The following is a 6,000-nucleotide window of genomic DNA, read 5'->3' as shown; positions in this document are numbered from 1 at the left end:
TGAGGTGAGCCAGTTTGCTGGTGTGGTGGGAAAGTTTGTGATATGAAGATATTCAGGGTAATAAGGACAAAGGCATACTGTGAGGGACTACAAGAGGCTTTTGTAAGACAGAATGACTAGGAAAAAAATCCTGGCTTCACATGCAAGCAGCTTTCACCAGTAAGCAATGGACTCTGAGCTGACTATTATCATTTGGGTTCAAGGTCTTTATGATATGCATAACTTGTGAAAACATCAGAAAAGGAACCCAAATATTGTAATTTATTAGAAAAGGAAAAAAAAAATCCATAGTTTTCTAACAGCTTATAAATGAATATGGAATTCTGTATGGAACATAGATTATATTACATATACCATATGAACATAGATTTCTGAATATATATTCTGAATATAAATTCATATATATTCTCCATAGAAATGAGGGAATTAGAATATGGAGTTCTATAAATTTTGTATGGTATGGAAATGGTGGAAAGAAATTAACTTGGGCATTTCTTCAAGTACAAGAATGAGGGGCCATCAAATTGATCTAATAGAACTTGCTGTAATAAGGAATATGTGTTTCATGTGGCTGCAGTGGGCTCCTTGTCTTTTGGGAAAGGACCTAGGGGTCATAGTGAACAACCCAAACATGAGCCAGCAATGTGCCCTTGCAGCAACAAAGCCTAACTGCATGCTGGGTTGCATTATTAAGGATGTAGCCAGCAGGCTAGGGAAAGTGCCTTCCTTGTGAACTCAAGAGGCTGCATCTGGAATGTTGTGTCCAGTTTTGGACTCCCAAATACAAGAAACATTAGCATACCGGGACAAGTCCAGTAGAGGAGCATAAAGCTGACCAGGGGGCTGCAGTCTGTAACACGAGTAGAGGCTGAGACAAATGGGTTTGTTCAGTCTGAAGAAAAGATTAAAAGGATTTACTTGTGTACAACTTTTTAGTGGATGGTTACAGATCTCCTTGGGGGTCCAACACAAAAGGACAAGTAATAATGGACATAAATTCCATGAAAAAATTCTTACTCACCGTTATTAAAAAAAAAAAATATATATATATATATGTATATATACATATCCTGGATTTATTTGGGTTGAAAGGGACGTTTAAAGATCATTTCCAGCCATGGGCAGGGACATCTTTCACTAGATCAAGTTGCTCAAAACCTCACCCTGCCTGACCTTGAACACTTCCAATGAATAGCTGATCCAACACTATAACTGGTTGTCTAGGAACTACAGATATGTAAAACTGGGGAAGGCACTGAGCATCTAACATCAGAGTTAGACCTGCCTTGAGAGGGGATTCAACCTGACAAGGTCCCAGGGTCCATCTAGATTGCTTTATGCTTCTGTGATTCCGAGTGGTTATAGCATATATGTCACACTTAACTCTTCAAAACAAACATTTGCAGAGACACAGAATGCTTCTGTGTACTGACTGCAAGATGTAAATGTAAGCCATCATGAGGAAGTTTGTTTCATTGTATATATCACATCATCTTTTACTAGAGACTAATAACCAGATTATCAGAGATAGTCACCACAGCAATTGTGCTGGGTGTCCTTCGAATGTAATGATTTCCAGTGCTGGGTGGAGAAGGTAATAAATTTTACAAAAATTATTACTTCAATCTTCATTTAATTAAGAAAATTAAAATAAATGAAAGACAATAAAAAATTTTCACAATCTATAAAGTTGCATAACAGAAAATCTAATGATATCTTTAGTAAAATAGTTTTTGAGCTAAAACCATATCATACTCTGTTTAAACCTTGAAGCAAGTACAATTATTAATGCCCCAGAGAAAACTCTGGCTTTATTTACATACTCTGTTTTGGAGAACAAGGTACAGAAATTATGATAGAGCTAAATCAGAATTCCTCTGTGAATATGCCAGGGGAAATTAATATAAATTGTGGCGTGAAAATGCCTTTCATTGCAGCTAAGCAGCAGATTGTCTTGAACTTAATTATATGACAGATAATTCTGTGATCATTTTTAGCATGTAACTCCAAGAATTCTTTTATTGCAAGAGGATCACAAGAATAACACAAAATCCTTACTTTATTGTGTTTGCATAAATACCCCTAACAGTGGAGGGGAAGGAGTCGCCCATTCACATCCTTCTTTTAAATACCAGTTACTATTGATGTTGGTCAGCTATGAATATAGTAGATCAGAAGAATAAAGAGTATTATTGACTAAAAAATATTTCACCTTTGCTCTGTGTATAGCAAGTAAGTTCCATCTAGAAGATCAGGTAAAATATATATTTGTGCTTTAGTTCAACTGACTAACTTATCCTCTTCTACACACATTGATGATGAGTCTAAATACCTTCATCTGCCAAAGAAAGTAATCACTTTACTAAATGTAAACACTTGTGCTGCAGACAGCTCCCTTTAAATGAATTAGCCTAATTACTTCTCTTTTCAATAAAGAAGACCAAATGATTATAGCACACAATTTATCTCATTCTAAAGTAGACATTTAAATAGGTCAGATGAATCATGCCTTAAAAGAGGCTGTTTCTCTCCATTGAGTATAAAGGGAGTCTGGCATGACTAGCTCCAAATTGTAAACTGTACCTATCTAAAGTTAGGTGAGAGGAATCTCATCCCACCTGTTTGTGCACTTAATAAAAGAAGAATACCAATACAGTATAAAATTGAACAAACTGTCCCCAGGCTTTGAAATGAGTTGTTTTAATCTTGAAGCAATCTGGCTCTTAATTTAGGGTTTGATTTAACTCCCACTGAAGTCCGTAGCTGTGTGTTTTAAGGGGAATTTAATGAGTCTTGTCAATTACTTCTGTTCACTCTCTCACCAAGTACACTTAATTAAATTCCTTGAGAAATGGATACCCAATGCTTAATGAGAAATTATATTGTATAAATACAGGTTATATTTTGAACAGAATCTTTTTGTAAATCAGTTTTTCCCCCTTCCATCTTATAAATTAAATATGTAAGCAGTATAGATAAATCCTTAGTGATTGAAACTGTCTTTAATAATTATAATTCAAGTAAATCAGGAAATACATATGTTTTTTCCTTGCACAGGATTATTAGCTCTTTAATTAATATGTGTAATATATTAAATAAAGTCCAGCAGGATGTTATCTCTGTTTCAGTGACAGCTCTGAAACATGCTTTGCACTGTCACTTTTGCAGAGCTCCTCAGTGTTGGACCCCAGAGAAAAACAGCCTTATTGTACTATTTACAACATAGAGTGCAATGGAGTTGTAGATGGAAAGTCTGATAGAATCTTTTGGTCCCTACTATCCAAGATGGAAATGAATGGCTATCCAAATGAAACCATTGAAATTTCATTATGTAGCCAGGTGTGGTTCCAGTCCTGATGTGAATGTGGGGAACTGAGGAACCAGTGGATGTGCATTACATGATTGTGACCATGACGTGTAACACAGGGGACTTTGCTGGCACTAATGGGAGAGATGAAGCCAGAAGATTTGTGTTCTCTTTTCTCCTTGATGAATTCATGCTAAATACCTAACTGGCTTCACAGTTTATTGATTTGCATGTGCAACTGGTACGGGGGTCTTGAAGGGGGAGAGAGAGGGAACTCTGAAAGGAAGGAGCTAGCACCTGAGTGAGATTTACAAACCCTGGAGTTAAACTCTACACTTCTATTGTCTAATTCAGTTTCTATTTCTACCTGTAAATCTTCTTAAGAGTAACATGTTTGAGAAGACAGAACATTACCAGGAGGTGCATGAGGGAGAGGAGGCTGCCTCGCTTTGGCTCTTTGCTGAGAACTGTGTGTTACAAGTTTCCCAGACAAAGGCAAAGGCAAAAGAGGTCAGCTTGGAAGGATTTAAACATATTAAAAACTGAAGTAGCAACCTGCATATTAATAACAGGATTAAATTAAAATAACTGGATCAATACAGAGTGGCTGAAAGCAAAGGACTCTCTCCAGTGCACCTGGCAGTAAAAGAAGAGGATTTAAGTAGGTGGGGAAATAGAAGCAACTTCAGTACATTAGAAACAATGATGCAAAATTGAATGCTTATTCTTTTATTTAGCCTACCCCATTCTTGTGGTATGAGATTTTCTGCTAAACAAGCAGCTCTCCTGTAAACTAGCTCTGCTGTTCCATTCCTAGCTTTCATCCACACAACATCCTGGCTACCTTTATTGTGGCACCTAATCCAGCCACTTATGATTAGTTAGCCTGTGTAAGCCTGTAAGGGAGAACTGTGGGCTCTGCAGAATTCTTTAGTGGGGAGCACGGGAGATGATAGCTTGTAATGTTAGCAGGGTAACTTCAGCCCCTTTGGTGCTCTCCTTCTGGGTAAATCTGTGCTTGAATTGTTCTAATTGTGTCAACCTGTATTTAAAAATATTTGGTGCAGACTAAGTAAAACCCTGGGTCCTGAAGGGATGCAGAATTAAGAAGTTTTCCTGTTCCAATTGAAGTAACTACATTGCATTGGTAGTTTTCTTGCAAATTATCACTTTGTTAATGGACCATACAGGTTTTCTATTTCATACTGAAAAGAACGTGAAGTTTCTGTGCATTAAAAAGTGACTGTGCTATAAAATCCATTACTTATTTTTTCATGAGGAATAACGAAAAACTGAGAAATTGTATCAATACTCCACAGGAAAGGCATTAGAGGCTACAAACACACACGCACACCCACATACATATATGTATGTAAAAGTTATAGTTATATTCAAGTATATAGTCAAGTTATATTGATATAACTGCAGCATTTTCTGGTATTTGTTGGTACAGCGACCAGTGACATGCTGAAAAATTTATATATGTTCTCATTTTCCTGTAGTACCATCCATAAGTTTTGCCTTATACTGGTCTATTTCACCAGATGAAAGAATCACACACAAGTTTTACAACACTATAAAGTTAGGATGAGTCTGATTTCTTTAATTACTAGCACAAAAATGCTAGTAAAAGTATTTTTGATGGCACAAGTGATGTCAACGTAACTTAATCAGTTTTAACTTCTTGTTCTATTTACAAGCTCACAAGATCTACATAGAAGCTTCTTTCTTAAGAGCAAAAGAAAAATACAGAACTAAGACGGCAAAGCCTTAGTAATGGCTTGGCTTTAAAGGCAAGGGGATTTATGAGATGTACGTGTTCAGTAAACAATCACATTTATGTACTAGTCTGGATTTGATGGTGGAAATGTTGCCACAGGATTGGCATGGCAACAGACATTTACCAAATCAGTGAAATTGCACAATAACGATTTCGTGCCATATATAGAATGGAAATACTGTCTACTCTCTTGGGCTAATTTGCAAGGACTTGCCTACCCTGCAGGCGCTTGTGTACCAGACTTATTGCAATATAGAGATCTTTATATAGTGGTGCTAATCTTCTATTGGTTAACGATCCCCAGTCATTCTTTTCTCTTCTCCTGAGTTGTGGACTTCAGGAATTGGTGGGTCCTGAGTTGTGGTCACAGTCTCTCACTACCAGAATTACCTTTCCCCAGTTGAAGCTGATTCAGCACAGCTGCTGAGTTGGCTTTATTATTTTTTTCCTTATCTTGTCCGTTCTGCCAAATTTCCTGGTGGCCCACAGATTGTGCGTTCTTTGTGTTCACTATTAGTGGTACACTCTTCTTCCCATGCTTTAGTAATCTCCCCCTGGATCTAAGATCATTGAAGGTTGTCAAGTTCTAAACCTTAACAATGCAATCCTACCGACAACTAATTTGTCCTTCCAACAGACATCACTTAGAGCTTGTTAGCTGCCATCTGTTTCATGGATTAAATTTCATTTCTTCTGGATTAGGTTTAAAATTACACAAAGATTAAACATCAAAAAACATCCTTTTTAAAGAAAATTTTATATATTCCACATTTTGCAACATTGGGACACCTGACAGTCTGTTTTGGGGATCAGTTGCTGCCCCAGGAAATAGAAAATGGCACTTATAGAACTGACTACCATAATCTGGCAGAATGGACTACCTAAGTGTTGTAGCACATTGAAAAGCGACATG

This window comes from Aphelocoma coerulescens, chromosome 1, assembly GCF_041296385.1.
Source record: "Aphelocoma coerulescens isolate FSJ_1873_10779 chromosome 1, UR_Acoe_1.0, whole genome shotgun sequence".
In the NCBI taxonomy this organism is placed as follows: domain Eukaryota; kingdom Metazoa; phylum Chordata; class Aves; order Passeriformes; family Corvidae; genus Aphelocoma; species Aphelocoma coerulescens.
This window is presented reverse-complemented; position numbering follows the sequence as displayed.